Genomic DNA, 17,710 nt, shown 5'->3' with positions numbered 1-17,710 from the left:
GTGTGTGCAGGAGGCAGCTGATCAATGATTCTCTCTCATCATTGATGTTTCTATCTGTCCCTTCCTCTCTGAAATCAATAAAAATATATTTTAAAAAAAAGAAAAACAAAAAATACCAATGGCATTTTCTTCACGGAACTAGAATAAATAATCCTAAAATCAATTTGGAACCACAAAAAAAAAAAAAAAAAAAAACCCTTCTAGCCACAGCAATCTTGAGAAAGAAGAACAAAGTTGGAGATATCACTGTGGGAAGTCACATGGATCACAGGGGTCTACCACCCCTCACCCCCACCAACCCTGAGCCTCACTATTTCAGGAGCCATCTGTGGCTTCCAAAGCATGCACAGCTTTCCTGAATGTACGCATGTTTCCTGTGTTCAGGTTTTAAGACCAGACCGCTTATTAAACAGTTAAATTACCTAGGTTTTGCGCTGGAAGGGGCCTCAGGATTCTAGTCCACCTCCTTCATTGCACAAATGAGAAAACGGAGGCCCAGGGCTGGGACTCTTCCCAGCAGTGCCCGCCTCCCCGGGTTTGTAATGAAGTCCCCAGGCCCTGCCCAGGCTCGGACTGTCCAGCCTCTCTCACCAGCCACCCCTCGGCCTGTGGACCCCCATCTCAGCTGGGCTGGGCAGCCTCCTGGCAGGCGGCATGGCCTCCTGGGTGCCAACCGGTGGCCAGGCCTTGCTGAGTTTCTGTGGTTTCTGCCCAGCTGGCCTCTTCCCTTTCTTCAGGCCTGCTCCTCCCGTGACCCCGGCTTCTGAGCGCTGAGGCTGGGCTAAGCCTCCAGGGGCCGGGGGTCAGCCATTTCACGGGAGAAAGCGGAGGGGCTCGCTCAAGCCGCCGGTCGAGTTGCGTAGAACTAGGATTTAAATCTTCAAGCGCAGTTTTCTACCTTGAATTTGGATCCTGAGGAGTGGGCTGGGGAGGGGGCAGTACTAAGACTTGGCAGGGGTCTTGAAAAGGGGGTTCTGGGCAGCAAATCTGTGGTTGGGGTGAGCGCCCCACCTGGCTCTCGCTGAATGGCAGCTACAACCAGACTCGCGGCGCCACGACGCAGCCATTCATGCGCGCGCTCCCCGCACTGCCAGGCTGCGAGGCGCGTGGGCTGCTGTCTCGCTGGGTTATTTCATCCGATTCCCGTCCCCTCGGTTTACTATTGCAGAGCGACACTGGCCGTCATTGTTTGTCTCGCTCCCTTCCCTCCCGCATCAGAGGGAAATCAAACAGCGGCGGGCGCGGGCCCGCCCCCGGCGCCAGCTCCTGTTGCTCCTCCGAGGTGGCTGCGCTTCGCAAGAACCCCTTCCACCCGGGGCGGGGCGGCGTGGGTCTGCGTGGACGTGCCCGGGAGCCGGCGGGGGCTGGCAGGGCGGCGGGGGTCCCTGAACAGCGCGCGGAGCCCCGCACCCTCCCCTACCCCTACCCCACCCCACCCCATCTCCCAGCAGCCCGCGGAGCCCCGCCCCCCGCCCCCATCCCCCATCCCACCCCCAGCCCCCATCCCACCCCCAGCCCCCATCCCACCCCCAGCCCCCATCCCACCCCAGCAACCCGCGGAGCCCCGCCCCCCACCCTTACGGCCCCCCCGCCCTTACCCCCGGCCCCCACCCCCAGCAGCCCGCGGAGCCCCGCCCACCTCCCCACCCCCAACCCGAGGAGCCCCGCCCACCTCCCCGCCCCCAGCCCGAGGAGCCCCGCCCACCTCCCCACCCGGCCCGCGAAAGGAGCGGAAAGCCGAGAGCCTCCCCACCGTCCTGCCCCGGGCGCCACTCCCAGCTCCTCCGACTCGGCACGTCCTCTGGGCCTCGCCTGGGAGAGGAGCGCGCTGCGCAGGTGAGCGGCCGCGAGGGGCGAGGTGGGGCTCTCCCTCCTGGAGGGAGAGGCTCCGGCGGGGAAGGGTCGGAGGCGCCGGCGAGCTGCGCGGTTTGCTGGCTTCGCGGGTGGGAGCCGTCTTCCCGGCGGCGGTAAAGGAGGAGGTGGGCGTCGGAGGGGAGCGGGGCCCTGGGGTGGGCGGGGAGGCCCGGCGAGGCCAGGGGCCGTAAACGCGCTCGCTTGGCGCGCGGGCTCTGGTTTTGGGGAGAAGGGAAAGGGCCGCACCATCCTGTATCCGGCGGGCGCCTGCCCTTTGCTACCTGCTAGCCGTGGCCCCCGGAGCAGAGCCTGGGCGGGCGGCTGGGTGTGAGTGTGGACCACGGAGCAACACAAAATGGAACTTGCTGGTTAGGGGAGCGGCCGGCGGTGGGGGGAGGCAGAGAAAGGCTGGGGTTCCAGGGCGCGGGGATCATGAGGACGTCTGCACCAGTGTTTTCCTCCTTGTTTACCCAGTCCCGATTTCTTCTAGGGAGCCCTGCTCCCCCCCCCCCCTCCTTCCCTCCTTTCCTCCTACCCAGCCCCTTCCCGGGCGGGGCGGACCGGCAGAGCCTCCCCATTGTGTCCCCCGGAGCTTCCGTGCGGAATTGGAGGCGCTCCTGGCGCCGGCTTCTGGCTCTTACAAGTGGTGGCTGGAGGAGAAAGCTCCCAGGTGGGAGCAGAGAGCGGCTGTGCGGAGAAACGGGCCTGCCCGGACCCGCTGCCCGCCTCCGGCGGTGGGGCCCAGGCTGCTGGGCTTCGCCCCACCCGGTGGCCTCTGCCCCCTCTCCCTGTCTCCTTGGCGGGTGCTCTCTGGCCGGATGCTCAGGTTTGGAGATGGTTGAAGATACCCCCACTCCGGGGGCCTCGCGCTCTCATATTGTGGATGTGTGTACGTTTCCAGCAACTTAGCCTTTGGCATGTGACCTGCCTGGTAGTTACCATGGAAACGCCTCTAATTCAGCTGCCTCCTTGCTTTTCCTGCCCATTCCTCACCTCCTGTCTCCTCCCCGCCCCACAACATGGCTGCCTGGATACTGGGTATCTGTGGCTTCTCTGGCAGGGGTCCCGCCTAGCTAGCTCCCACCCAAACTGACATGGCCCCTTTACCCACTCTCCTCATCCTCCCACAGTACACATCACAAACACATATGCATACATACCATACTGCACACACACCACCGCTGATACACATATATCACATCACATGCACACCAAACACAACATACACATACCTCTACACCACCCACCCATACACCCTGCCATCATAGTGTACATGCACACACATACACACCACACACACACACACACACACACACACACACACACGGTGCTTCTAAGTAGATCTCATCTGGAAGAGAGGACATTTCTTGCCTTGACATTTCTATGCCAACAGGTATAGGGGGAGGGCCGAGGCCGGAGGAACACATTTCCCAGGAACCCTGAGAGGCAGGCAGAGAGATGTCTCTAAGGGGAGCCCCTCTCCTGGGTCAGAATTTAAGTCTTCTCGGCTGCTTTCTCCACGCCCTGCCCCTGAGAAAGCCCGCGGCTCCTGGACCAGCCTAGGAGTCGGCTCAGGCCGTCTTCCTGCCTCTCGGAGGGCCAGGCGGTCTGGGGCCAGCAGAAGGCTCGGAGCCTCCCTGAGGTGGCAGGGATGGGGAGGGGCCGGGAGCAGCTACAAGGGGGCCCTCGGGCCACAGATGAGGGCAGTCAGAAGAGCGGGAAGGAGAGGAGCCAGGTGAGCTGGCAGAGTGCAAGTCGGCGATCTGTCTGGCGTCCAGGCCTCCCTCTTCGCTGGCACCTTTTCCCGCGTGGCTCCTCCAGCCACATCTCTGCTTCCCAGAGAGGAAGCAGTTTGCAGTGGCTGCGGGATTGCCAGGGCTTCGCTGAGACCTGTGGGTTCTGGGAGGGTCAGGCGGTAGGCACAAGGCAGGTCTCCCTGACCTCCGTGGTCCTGGGACTGACCGAGGACCATCTCATTCACCCAGCGAGCTTGTTTAAAGGCCTACTGTGTGTTAGTTGCTGGGGCCATGAAGGAGAGGAGGAAGACACACCTCCTGGCCTTAGAGTCCTAGATTTTTAAGAGCCAGAAGGGGCCTTGAGGGAACACCCAATCAGGACATTGTGTATATGGGGAAACTGAGGCTCAGGTGGGAAATTGAGACTCACACCCAAGAACGGCTGGGCCTTCTGACCTTCAGCAGCCCTCGGGAGACTGGTATGTCTTTTCCAAGTGTGGGTCCCTTGTGGGTTGGGGAGCCTGCTGCATTATGTTTTCTTGGAGGGTGTGGCAGAAGGAGCCGTTCCCTCGACCCTGGAAACGCCCCGTAAATCAGCACACACCCCTGCCCCGGCCCGTTGGATTCAGGTGGCTGCCATCTGGTGGCAGGCAGACTGCCAGGCAGCCCCCAGGCTCACTGCCTAACAGACCACCCGCCTCTGCCCGAGCCCCGGGGAGATGAAGCCGCCCTGACGGCCCAGCCCGAGGCAGAGGCCCGGCTGCCGGCTGGGAGCCTGGAGCACAGACGGCTCTAGCCCAGGCTCTGCCCTGAGGGCCGCGCACTCATTCCTCAGGGATGTTTCTGGTGAAAGCCAGAAGTGGCTTAGACAGATCTTTAGCCACTGAAACCCTCCAAGATTCCAGACCTCTATTTCCACCTCGTGTCTGTCACTATCACCTTGTTTTCAGGGGGGTTTAGGTCCCATGATTTCAAAGGCATTTCTTCCTCTAAATTGTTGTCCATTATACAATCTGAAAGAGACCCCTTGTCTCTGGTGCTGAATCGTAATCATTATTTCATAAAACGGTTGTCACTGAGCTGAGCAGAACGGGGCTGGTCTCCGTTTAACCCCAGAGAAAGCCTCCGCCTGCACCCAGGTGCCCAAGCTGTCTTCTCTGGGGCTGTGGGAGCCGCCCCCCCCCCGCCCCCCACACTGGTCCACCTGGTTCTCTTCCGCCGGGACCCAAACTGGGGCGGGTGGAGTCGAAAGAAGCGTCCTCTGGGGGGGAGGGTGAACACGGGCCCTCCGTTGGAGGGGGCCGTCTTCGGGGGCGGGGGGGCGCCTTGGCAGCCAGAGAGTGGGACGGGAGGTGCTGGCCAGTTCTCTCGGCCCCGTGAGAGCAGCATGTCTCGGCCCAGACAGAAGCGTGGGGCCATTTGGCAGCATCTCTGCTCGGGAGCAGGAGGGAGGAGGGGAGAGCCTGACCTGGGACAGTAGGAGGCCCGCTTGGAGTCTGCTGGAGATGTGCGAGGGCGCACAGGCCCAGGGCGAGGCTGGGACTCGGAGTGCGGCTGCTCCAGCTCAGCATGTCTGATCGGGGGTGGAGGGGGCCGGCGATGAGGGCGGGTCCAGTGCCAATGACCGTGACCCCACACCCCAGAGGGCAAAGCCAGACCTCAGCAGAGGCCCGAGGCCAGGAGCTTCCATTCATTCACATCATTTTAAGACGATCCTTGAGTCCCTCCGTGGCCGGCTCCGTGGCCTTCGTTTGGTTCACAGAGCTGTGGAATGATGGCTGCTCACTCTCCAGGCCCTCCTGCTCAGGCAGAGCAATGGATTTGTCCTGTCCCTTCCTCTCCGCCTGCTGACCTGACCCCACCCCCCACCGGGAAGGCCCTGCCACCTCCTTCTTCCACAGGAAGGCCCAGCCTCGCTCACATGCTCACTCACACGTGCACACGCTCCCTCTCAGACACACACATAAGCTGGCGGACCTGAGGCAGACAGCACGCGCTCACAGGGCCTCACGGTCACCGCGGCCAGCTGCGGCTCAGCCAGGCCGGGTGATGGCCCCTTCGCTCCATTGGCTCGGGCCCAGGCCGTCCCCGCTGACCTCAGCCTGTCAGACGGTGGCTCTTCGTCGCCTGCGCGGCGCTGGCACTGCACGGGCTCTGGGGGCTGTCACCGGGTGCCCCAGCCACCTTCCCTGAGGAGTTCCTCCTGCCCCTGTGCCAGGCCTTCTGGAAGGAGCTCTCCACTGCAGCCTGCTACCTGGGGTGGCCTTTGGGGACACACGCTTGGGCTCTAGTCCGGGCTCTCAGGCTCGCTAGTTTTCTTACCGTGTGTCAAATGGGCACACGGACTGGGCAGGGACGTGTAAAGTGCTTGCGTGTGCCCGGCACAGTAAACCTCCGCGGTCTCGGCTGCTGTGGGAATGCTTGCGGTGACGGTGTTATCAGAACGGCATTTTGTTGTTATTACATCACCCTCTGAGGCGCTTCTCCTGTGCTCTTTCTTTCAACTGCTTTTCCTAATTCCCCGACACGCGGGCTTTCCTACTGCCCGCCCCCCGGCTCTGTGGCCCACTGTGCTTTCCTCTTAGCGACTTACGTCCACGCCCTCTCCCCTCCACCCCCACTCCCCTCTTCAATGGCAAGGTCACTGCTGCCCCAGACGGTGCCTGGCTCGGTGCGGGCCACGGAGGAAGCCCATGAGCACGGCGGGGACCGTTCCACCAGGAGAGGTGGACGCCGTTCGCCCTTCCCAGCGCCTTCTGCCTGTCACTCACCCAGGGCTGCCACACCGTCCTGAGGGGGAGGTTCTCGTCCCGGCCTGCGTCCTGTGGGAGAGTCCAGTGAAGAATTTGACTCCAGCTTCGGTCTGGGATGCTTAAGGGCTAGGTCAGTGGAGGGAGCGGACTCGGAGCGTTTGGTGATTGGGGTTTGAGACCTAGAGAGCAGAAGAGAGGACCTGGGGGCTGGGCACAGAAAGTTTTAACATTCCTCAGAAAGTCAGTACACACCCTTGGGCTGTTCTGAGCTCAGACTGGACGAGGACGTGAGGGTAATGGTATGGACACTCACTCAGTCAGTCACCAGCATTTACTGAGCAGCTGCTACGCTGAGTTCTGGACACTCAGATGTGCCCAGAGCGTGGCTCTGCCCCGAGGAGTTGGTGTCTGATGGGGACACACTGGTGCCTGTGTGGGAGGAGGTGTGGCCGTGCTCTGTGGGGACAGGGAATGAGGGCCCGTGTCTGGCCGGGGACAGTGTGTTTCCTGGAGCCAAGATGAGCAAGGTCAAGTAAACCCTCCATCAGTGCATGTACCCACCCTCACCCCAAGGCCTAGGACAGATCTCCAGGGAGGAGGCCCTATGGGTCACGGTTCGTCCCCAGGCCACACCCCATGTCCCAAGCAAGACAGTGGGAGTATATGCAGAGCCGGGCTTTCGGGAGGCGGGCAGAGGTTGCCTGGGCACTGCGGTGTGGCTGGTGGGGAGGGGGTTAGGGGCCTTGCCCCGCAGCTGCTCTGCGTTCGTTCCCATAGCTGGGATTGCTTGTCAGCCTCTCCTGAATGGCCCTTTGTCAGCGGCCGCGGAGGAGGCCGCAGAGGAGGCCGTGCCTGTGCTGGCCTGACTCGCTCCTGCCCAGCCCAGCAGCTGTGGGGGCCCCAGCGGGGCTTCTTTGTGATGCTGCCTGCCCGCCAGAACCCCTGGAGGTGGCCTGATCACCACAAGGACAGGGGCCTGGCCTCCCTCTGGCCGGGGTCCTGCTCCCTCGCTCATCCTGGCACCACACGCTCTCGGCTGGCTGGCTGGCGGTGGCCGCATGGGACTGCGCTGAGCTCCTGCCTCTGAGGGCCCTATGAGAGGCCCCTGGGAGCATGGCTGAGACATCGGCGGGGACGGTGGGGGGGGTGAGGCGCTGCACCCCCTCTGCTAGGGGTCTCCAGGGGCTCAGAAACCAAGCCTGCGTCTGTGACTTGAGAATTCTGTTTCCCTTTCTAAGGAGGGGACTTCCTTTTTCTCCTGGTGACTTCCTGTTCCTCTTCCTGAGAAGTCCCTCCATCTTGAAGGCAGTATAACATATACCCCTCCCCCGTGCAGCCAGGCTGGGTGGGTTCTGAGCTCCAGAGAGACAGCTCCGAGTCATGGGGATCTGTGGGCCCAGGGTGTCCCCCTGGGGGAGGGGGGGGCAGACCTCGCGGTGTGGGGACCCAGTGGGAAGGGGCCCCCAGGGAGGCGTCAGCAGCAGTGAGGATGGGCGGAGGCAGCCGGCCCTGCTCCTGTCTGCCCAGCAGCCTGGGGCAGTGTGGGGTCCAGCAGGGTGTCCGGCCACTGTGCGTCCTTTCGCCACCAGGAGATCACCACCTCTGCTCTCCGCAGTATCCGGTTCGAACGCTGAGGGGCCAGGCACTTTAAGTCAGGTTATTACACAGAATGATTGGTCCTAGCCAGCTTGGCTCCGTGGATAGAGCCTCCCAGGTTCGAGTCCAGTCAAGGGCACGGACCTCGGTTGCAGGCTCCTCCCCGGACCGGGCCCTGGTCAGGGCACATGCAAGAGGCAACCAATGGGTGTGTTTCTCTCACATTGATGTTTCTCTCTGTCTTTCCCTCTCTCGTCCACTCCCTCTAAAAACCAATGGAACAATATCCTCAGGCAAGGATTAACTACGGGCATCTGAAATGCAAATCGAGGGAGCTGGGGCCTTGTCTCCAGAGGGTGGAGAGCCTCTGTGGCCTCTGCACGGCCCCCACGCGCCTGCTTAAAAGGCAGCTTTCAAGGCTTTGCTGGCTCCGGCTCCGAGCTTGGCTGCCAGCGCGGTGATGGGAGGAGGTTAGGGAACTGTTTCTGTGTTCACTGAATTTAAAAGTGCTTATTACTTTTAATAGCCCTTTTAAAAACAATTTTAAATTTATAAGAAAAATTTGAGCAGATAGTACAGAGCTCCAGTCAGCCCCCCAAACACACCCACAGTGTCCCCCGTTGTTGATATCATGCCGAGTGCGGCACCTGTGTTACAAACACTGTCCTAAAGATAAAAGGTCGAGGGAGAGAGGACCAGCGCTTCCTTGAGATCTCAAGGAATAGCTGCCCAGGAGGCTGGTTCCGCCGAGCCCAGAAGAGCGGGCTCCAGGGTGGGGCGGAGCGAGGGCTCTGTAGGAAAGGGCGGGAGACTGCATGGAGTGGGAGGGGGGCTTTCTCCAGGTGCAGACCCGCCAGTGATGCTTGAGCTACACCTGCTGCTGCTCATCATCCTAAAGGGTGTCTTTCATTTCCAGCTGGGTGGGCGGGGCCTGGTGGGCAGTGTCTGGTGGGCGGGGCCTGGTGGGCAGAGTCTGATGGGGAGTGTCTGTTAGGCAGTGTCTGGTGGGCGGGGCCTAGTGGGTGTGGCCTGGTGGGCGGGGCCTGATGGGCAGTGTGTGTCTGGTGGGCGGGGCCTGGTGGGCAGTGTGTGTCTGGTGGGCATGGCCGCTCCGCCCAGTCTCCACGTCCCACAGATTTGAGGAGTAAGGCACGCAGACTGGTTCTAAGTGGCTCTGTTCACATTATTTTCCACACAGATAATGAACCAATAGTGACACTAACATCCAGAATTTATGCCTATGTCCTTAGTTTTTACCCACTGTCCCTTCTGGCCCCACCCAGCGCCCCACATGCCCTCCTGTCTTCAGGCCTCCTGGGCTCCTGTCCAGGACAGTGTCTGAGACCCACCCTTTTTCTGACCACGCTGGCAGTGGGGAGGGCGGGCAGGGCCTGGCAAGATCCCCTCAGCCGATGCGTTCATGATCAGAGTGGGCTCTGGGCTCCCCTCCAGAGTGCTGCTGGCAGAGCCCACTGCGGGTGGGCAGGTCTGGGTTCTCAGTCCTGGGCGTGGGGACGGGGCGTGCCTCTCCACCTGGGGCAGTCTCTGTCTGTGACACTCACCCCCCACACCCCCCAGAGGCAGGGGCTGTGCTAGTGCGAGCCTGAGTGAGGAGCCAGCTCTGGGAACAGCAGGCCATTCACATGTGTGTTAACTTGTTTACTGGGGCAATAATGGTTCCATGTTTCCCCAAATTACACCTTGTTCCAAAATTCCCCTCCTTTTCTCCACCAGTTTCTCTCCCTAATGCAGGCCGATCTTGGCTGTTTGGAAAGCAATCGGGTTAAAGTAACGCAGGCCAGGGTATGCAAGACTGTTCCTGTCGGAGGCATTTACCTTTTAAAGAAGCCTGTGGTGAAATCTAAAGCTCTCTCCTTGGGGGAATATTGTGGGTGTGGTGTATCCTTGAGGAGGGGTGGTCTCTATTTCCGTTCTACCCCCCAATCTAACTCCGAGCCAGACCAGGGAAAGTGGGGTCTGTGTCTTGCCGGCCCTTTCCGAGGCTGGCAGTTGCCCGGCTAGTTGCTCTGTGGGCGTCCCCTGTCGGCTGAGCTCCGAAGGGCAGGATCGCGGATGGCAGCCTGGGCCCCTGCCCAGCTCCTGGCATAGATGGCTCTGCTGGGCGGAGAGCAGGGGGATGCCCGGCGGCTGCTGGGAGGTGTGGGGGGCTGAGGAGGGAGACAAGAGTGCCTGCTGCTTCTGAGGCTCAGTGGGAGTGAGGGGCAGAGCCCTGGACAGTGGCCTGTCTCCTGCCCCCTCCGCCCCCTCCTCTGGCTGTAGGCTCCCAGAATGACCCCAACACCAGTCCCAGTGACAGAGCGGAGCTGGCAGGACGTGGAAAGGGGAAGGACAGAGCATGCTGGCGTGCAGTGACTCGCTCTCGCTTCCCTTGGGTTCTTCTCTCCCTGGCTCCCCTCCCCTGGCCCGGCTGGGAACGCTCCCCCCAGTGGGGCAGCCGGGCCTGGAGTCGGAGCATTTCCCGTTTCCTCGGCCCCCACACATCGCCACACCTGCCAGGGCAGCCGACAGCGTGGAGGAGTGTAGCATTTGGTATCCACCGAGTGAGGAGCTGACGCCGGCCACGAGTTGCTGGCTGCGGGGCCTTGGGCAGGTGCCAGCACCCAGCCCGCCTTTCTGCCTGTGAAGGGCAGCGACGCCCTCATTGCCTGGGTTTGTGAGCTCCTCTGAGTTCACGCTGCTGACGTTGCCCGTAAGAAGGGTGTCTTCCCGATGTTTGGGAGGCGTCCGCTCCCACCGCCATTGCCTCCTTCAGGAATGGGAGCCGGTGGGGTGTGCAGCATACACAGCCCCGCTGCCCCCCTTTCTCTGAGGACAGCCGCAGGTCCCCGAGAGGGTCCGGGGCCGAAGGACCGGTCTCTGTCCTGATGTATCTTGCTCTGACCTTTTCTAAACCCACAGAGGCCTCGGCACCCTCCTTCCCCCCGAGTTGTGCCTGAGTCCACGTGACCCTGTCTGAGCTTCTCCGGGGCCAGCCCTCCTGGAGGGACACTGAGGGCCCCGGGGGGTGGGGGGGGGGGCTGTGGCTCCTGGAAGGGCTTTGGGTTAGAGGAAGACGGCATGCTGGCCAGAGGGGCGGGGGCCGGGCCCTCCAGGGCTAGGTCTTGGGCTTCTGGCCCTGTTCAGCAGGCTGCCGGACCGGACCGCACCGGACCGCAGGGAGCTTGTGTCTCCCACGGGGAAGCCCCCTGCACCCTGGGAGTTGGGGGGAGACATACACCCATAGTGTGACCAGGGTGTGCGGGGGTACGGCGGGGGCGACTGCGATAGCCGGGAGTGTAGGCCCAGCTGGGATCTCGCAGGGAGTAGGATCGCATGGCGGCTGCTTGATGTTTTTTCCAAAGAACATCTGTCCTCTCAGCAGTCTCCGCCTCCCCTTGCTTTGCCGCCTGGGCCCTCCTGTTCTCAGTCTCTGCCCTGAGCAGCGCCCTCCGCCCCCCCCCCCCCCCCCCCAGCCTCTGTCTGCCTGGTAGCCTTGGCCTCGCCCCTTCGCTGCCTCGCCCACTTCCCCGGCATCTCCCGCTGGCTTCCTCGCCTCTGGACTTCTTCCCGCCTGCTGCCTCCTGCCCTCTGTCGGTCCTGCTGCTGTGTCTGCTGGGGGCCCAGGGGCGGGGGTGTGGCGGGAGATGTTTCAGGGTCCGGCTGACTCAGTGCCGCCTGGCGGTGACGCAGGCTGCTTCTCTGCCGGGCTGGGAGCCAGCCCTCAGGGCTGTCAGGCCTCTGCTGGCAGCAGTGGGCCGGCCCTCCTGCCCCTCCGTGTCTCTGACCAGAGACCAGGGCCGTCCCGGTTAGAGCGGGAGGAGGAAGGGGAGGGAGAGGAGGGACGGGCCTTTCCTGGCTCCATCTCTGCTTCCCTTCCCGTTCACAAAAGAGGGTGGAAAATGGAGGAGGAGCTGAGCGAAGCCTTCGGGGAAGAGTCGTCATGTGAACAGCTGATGCTGAAAGAGCCGTGACGTGCCCGGCAGAGCTCGGCCTGACGCGGTATCGGTATCTCCTTATCGCACAGGACGGACCCAAACCCCACGCAGCTTTGGCGAGGCAGGGTCTCAGGCACAGGCCCGCTGGGGGTGGGCGCGCAGAGCTGGTCTGGGAGCAGATGGGCCAGGGCACATGCAGCCAGGACACGCCTGTCCCTTCTCCCAGCTCCGTTCTCCGGCCAGTGCGTCCCCTGTGGGCTGCTGGCGGGCTTCGCCCCACCCACCCGTCACAGTCACAGCCGGCGGCTCACACGCTTTCTCCCCGTCCCTGAACCTCACACGGCCCTTTCAGCGGCCAGGGAGGGGAATGGATTGGCTAATGCCCCACTGCCCTCATCGCCCCACTGCCCCCACCCCTTGCTCCTGCCAAATGCCCCCACCCCGGCCTAACCAGCTACACAATCCTGTAATGGGTTAAAACAAACCCCTCCTGCGTAAACAGCTCTCCCTCCAACAAGGAAGTACCAGTCCTCGGGGTGCGCGGCATCGACGGTGTCTGCTGAGTCCTCTCCTGTGAGCTGGAGGTGCGGGGAGCTGCCTGGGGAGGGCTCCCCAGAGGCAGGAGCCCCTGCATTGTGCCTCTGTGCAGACTGCTGTGACTTCCTCCGGTGTCTGAGCCTGCAGCTCAGCCTCCCAGCTGGATAGGAGCCAGCAGCAAGGTGGCCGCTGCGGGGAGTGGGGAGGGGAGCCCTCTGGGAGCCCTCCCCAGGGACGAGGGGCCCAGGGGAGGAGTGAGGAGCTCCCAGTGTAACACTGCCCTTCCTCGACCTGCGGGGAGGCAGGGCGAGCTGGTTGACGTTTGGGATCCACCTTTTCCTCAGCAGTGACCTCAGTCTGCCTCAGTTTCTTTCCCTGTAAAATGGGTTTGGTGGTAGCACGTACTTGGTAGGCTATTTGGACTAGATGAGAGTGGCCATTGAGAGCACTGAGCACAGTGCCGGGCCTGCACCGCGGGTCATGAGGATGGCCATTCCTCCATCTCTGCAGTCCAGCTGCCGGCCTGGGTCTCACAGGTGGCTCTCCACCTCGCATCTCCGTCCCCTCGGCTCCTTCCGCGGAGTCCCTGGCAGGACGCCTGTGCCTCAGGCGGGCCTCTCTCCCCTCCCACCCCCCACACCCCCCGCCGCACATCACTAATCCCACTCCCACACTCCCCCTCCACACCTCACTAATCCCACACCCCACCCTCCCACCTCCGCACCTCACTAATCCCACACCCCATACTCCCCCCCCCGCACCTCACTAATCCCACACCCCACACTCCCACCTCCGCACCTCACTAATCCCACACCCCACACTCCCCCCTCCGCACCTCACTAATCCCACACCCCACCCTCCCCCCTCCGCACCTCACTAATCCCACACCCCACACTCCCCCCTCCGCACCTCACTAATCCCACACCCCACCCTCACCCCTCCGCACCTCACTAATCCCACACCCACCCTCCCCCTCCGCACCTCACTAATCCCACACCCCACACTCCCCCCTCCGCACCTCACTAATCCCACACCCCACCCTCCCCCCTCCGCACCTCACTAATCCCACACCCACCCTCCCCCTCCACACCTCACTAATCCCACACCCACCCTCCCCCTCCACACCTCACTAATCCCACACCCACCCTCCCCCTCCACACCTCACTAATACCACCCCCACCCTCCCCCTCCGCACCTCACTAATCCCACACCCCACCCTACCCTCTCCCCACCTCACTAATCCCACACCCCACCCTCCCACCTCCGCACCTCACTAATCCCACACCCCACACTCCACCCTCCGCACCTCACTAATCCCACACCCCACCCTCCCACCTCCGCACCTCACTAATCCCCACACCCCACCCTCCCACCCTCCGCACCTCACTAATCCCACACCCCACACTCCACCCTCCGCACCTCACTAATCTCCCACACCCCACCCTCCCCACCTCCGCACCTCACTAATCCCACCCCCCACACTCCCCCCTCCGAACCTCACTAATCCCACCCCCACACTCCACCCTCCGCACCTCACTAATCCCACACCTCACTAAATCCCACCCCCCACACTCCCCCCCCCCGCACCTCACTAATCCCACACCCCACCCTCCCACCTCCGCACCTCACTAATCCCACACCCCATACTCCCACCTCCGCACCTCACTAATCCCCACACTCCACCCTCCCACCTCCGCACCTCACTAATCCCACACCCACACTCCACCCTCCGCACCTCACTAATCCCACACCCCACCCTCCCACCTCCGCACCTCACTAATCCCACCCCCACACTCCCCCTCCGCACCTCACTAATCCCACCCCCACACTCCCCCCCTCCGCACCTCACTAATCCCACACTCCACCCTCCCACCTCCGCACCTCACTAATCCCACCCCCCATACTCCTACCTCCGCACCTCACTAATCCCACCCCCCACACTCCCCCCTCCGCACCTCACTAATCCCACACCCCATACTCCCACCTCCGCACCTCACTAATCCCACACTCCACCCTCCCACCTCCGCACCTCACTAATCCCACCTCCATACTCCCACCTCCGCACCTCACTAATCCCACCCCCCCACCCCTCCCCCTCCGCACCTCACTAATCCCACCCCCCCACCCTCCCCCTCCGCACCTCACTAATCCCACCCCCCACACACCCCCTCCAACACCTCACTAATCCCATACCCCATACTCCCCACCTCCACACCTCACTAATCCCACACCCCACACTCCCCCCTCCACACCTCACTAATCCCACACCCCACACTCCCCCCTCACACCCTCACTAATCCCACACTCCACTCTCCCACCTCCACACCTCACTAATCCCACCCCCCACCCTCCCCCTCCGCACCTCACTAATACCACCCCCACCCTCCCCCTCCGCACCTCACTAATCCCACACCCCACCCTACCCTCTCCCCACCTCACTAATCCCACACCCCACACTCCCCCCTCCACACCTCACTAATCCCACACCCGCCCCCTCCCACCTCCGCACCTCACTGATCTCACACCCCACACTCCCCCCTCCCCACCTCACTAATCCCACCCCCCACACTTCCCCCTCCGCACCTCACTAATCCCACACCTCACTAATCCCACACACCCCACCTCCCCCCTCCGCACCTCACTAATCCCACACCCCACCCTCCCCCTCCGCACCTCACTAATCCCACACCCCACACTCCCCCCTCCGCACCTCACTAATCCCACACCCCACACTCCGCCCTCCGCACCTCACTAATCCCACACCCACCCTCCCCACTCCGCACCTCACTAATCCCACCCCCCACACTCCCCCCTCTGCACCTCACTAATCCCACCCCCCACACTCCCCCCTCCGCACCTCACTAATCCCACACCCCACACTCCCCCCTCCGCACCTCACTAATCCCACACCTCACTAATCCTACACCTCACTGATCCGTGTGTGAGTGCGAGGACCCAGGGGCCCCGGTGGAGGGGCCAGGAGGACTCGGGGCGGAGGGGGGGCCAGGAGGACACGGGGAGGGGGGGGTCCAGGAGGACACGGGGAGGGGGGGGGCCAGGAGGACACGGGGAGGGGGGGTCCAGGAGGACACGGGGAGGGGGGGTCCAGGAGGACACGGGGCGGGGGTCCAGGAGGACACGGGGCGGGGGGCCAGGAGGACACGGGGTGGGGGGCCAGGAGGACACGGGGAGGGGGGGTCCAGGAGGACACGGGGAGGGGGGGTCCAGGAGGACACGGGGCGGGGGGCCAGGAGGACACGGGGAGGGGGGGGCCAGGAGGACACGGGGCGGGGGGCCAGGAGGACACGGGGAGGGGGGGCCAGGAGGACACGGGGCGGAGGGGGGGCCAGGAGGACACGGGGTGGGGGGCCAGGAGGACACGGGGAGGGGGGGTCCAGGAGGACACGGGGGCGGGGGGCCAGGAGGACACGGGGCGGGGGGGCCAGGAGGACACGGGGCGGGGGGGCCAGGAGGACACGGGGGCGGGGGGGGTCCAGGAGGACACGGGGCGGGGGGGCAGGAGGACACGGGGCGGGGGGCCAGGGAGGACACGGGGCGGGGGGGGCCAGGAGGACACGGGGCGGAGGGGGGGCCAGGAGGACACGGGGCGGGGGGGCCAGGAGGACACGGGGCGGAGGGGGGGCCAGGAGGACACGGGGGCGGGGGGGCCAGGAGGACACGGGGCGGGGGGGGCCAGGAGGATACGGGGCGGAGGGGGGCCAGGAGGACACGGGGGGGGGGGCCAGGAGGACACGGGGAGGGGGGGGGGCCAGGAGGACACGGGGCGGGGGGGGCCAGGAGGACCCGGGGCGGGGGGGCCAGGAGGACACGGGGAGGGGGGGCCAGGAGGACACGGGGCGGAGGGGGGGGCCAGGAGGACACGGGGGGGGGGGCCAGGAGGACACGGGGTGGGGGGCCAGGAGGACACGGGGCGGAGGGGGGGCCAGGAGGACACGGGGTGGGGGGCCAGGAGGACATGGGGCGGAGGGGGGGCCAGGAGGACACGGGGCGGAGGGGGGGCCAGGAGGACACGGGAGGGGGGGCCAGGAGGACACGGGGCGGAGGGGGGGCCAGGAGGACACCGGGGGGGGGGCCAGGAGGACACGGGGTGGGGGGGCCAGGAGGACACGGGGCGGAGGGGGGGCCAGGAGGACACGGGGCGGAAGGGGGGGCCAGGAGGACACGGGGGCGGGGGGCCAGGAGGACACGGGGGGGGGGCCAGGAGGACACGGGGAGGGGGGGGCCAGGGAGGACACGGGGCAGAGGGGGGGCCAGGAGGACACGGGGCGGAGGGGGGGCCAGGAGGACACGGGGCGGAGGGGGGGCCAGGAGGACACGGGGTGGGGGGCCAGGAGGACACGGGGCGGAGGGGGGGCCAGGAGGACACGGGGCGGAGGGGGGCCAGGAGGACACGGGGGGGGGGCCAGGAGGACACGGGGAGGGGGGGCCAGGAGGACACGGGGCGGGGGGGCCAGGAGGACACGGGGCGGGGGGGCCAGGAGGACACGGGGCAGAGGGGGGGCCAGGAGGACACGGGGCGGAGGGGGGCCAGGAGGACACGGGGGGGGGGCCAGGAGGACACGGGGAGGGGGGGGGGCCAGGAGGACACGGGGCGGAGGGGGGGCCAGGAGGACACGGGGAGGGGGGCCAGGAGGACACGGGGCGGAGGGGGGGCCAGGAGGACACGGGGCGGAGGGGGGGCCAGGAGGACACGGGGCGGGGGGGCCAGGAGGACACGGGGGGGGGGCCAGGAGGACACGGGGAGGGGGGGGGCCAGGAGGACACGGGGCGGGGGGGGCCAGGAGGACACGGGGGAGGGGGGGCCAGGAGGACACGGGGCGGGGGGCCAGGAGGACACGGGGCGGGGGGGCCAGGAGGACACGGGGCGGGGGGGCCAGGAGGACACGGGGGGGGGGGCCAGGAGGACACGGGGGAGGGGGGGGCCAGGAGGACACGGGGCGGGGGGGCCAGGAGGACACGGGGAGGGGGGGCCAGGAGGACACGGGGCGGAGGGGTGGGGCCAGGAGGACACGGGGCGGAGGGGGGCCAGGAGGACACGGGGCGGGGGGGGCCAGGAGGACACGGGGCGGGGGGGCCAGGAGGACACGGGGGGGGGGGCCAGGAGGACACGGGGAGGGGGGGGGCCAGGAGGACACGGGGAGGGGGGGGGCCAGGAGGACACGGGGCAGAGGGGGGGCCAGGAGGACACGGGCAGAGGGGGGGCCAGGAGGACACGGGGCAGAGGGGGGGCCAGGAGGACACGGGGCGGGGGCCAGGAGGACACGGGGAGGGGGGGGCC

At 65.0% G+C, this 17,710-nt stretch overlaps 1 protein-coding gene across 1 annotated transcript in view; it reads left to right on the top strand.

Moving 5' to 3' along the window:
* The first annotated feature begins 1,708 nt into the window (after nt 1-1,708).
* The window catches only part of LOC307110221 (FXYD domain-containing ion transport regulator 6-like), a 53,839-nt gene continuing 37,837 nt past the window's right edge, over nt 1,709-17,710 (top strand). The window contains exon 1 of the mRNA XM_079789203.1: nt 1,709-1,836. The gene's annotated coding sequence lies outside the window, so the exon portion shown is untranslated. The remainder of the gene's footprint in view (nt 1,837-17,710) is intronic.

This window comes from Cnephaeus nilssonii (genome assembly GCF_951640355.1).
Source record: "Cnephaeus nilssonii genome assembly, chromosome: 13".
Taxonomy (NCBI): domain Eukaryota; kingdom Metazoa; phylum Chordata; class Mammalia; order Chiroptera; family Vespertilionidae; genus Cnephaeus; species Cnephaeus nilssonii.
Note: the sequence above shows the minus strand (reverse complement) of the source record. Positions and strands in the feature narration are given on the sequence as shown.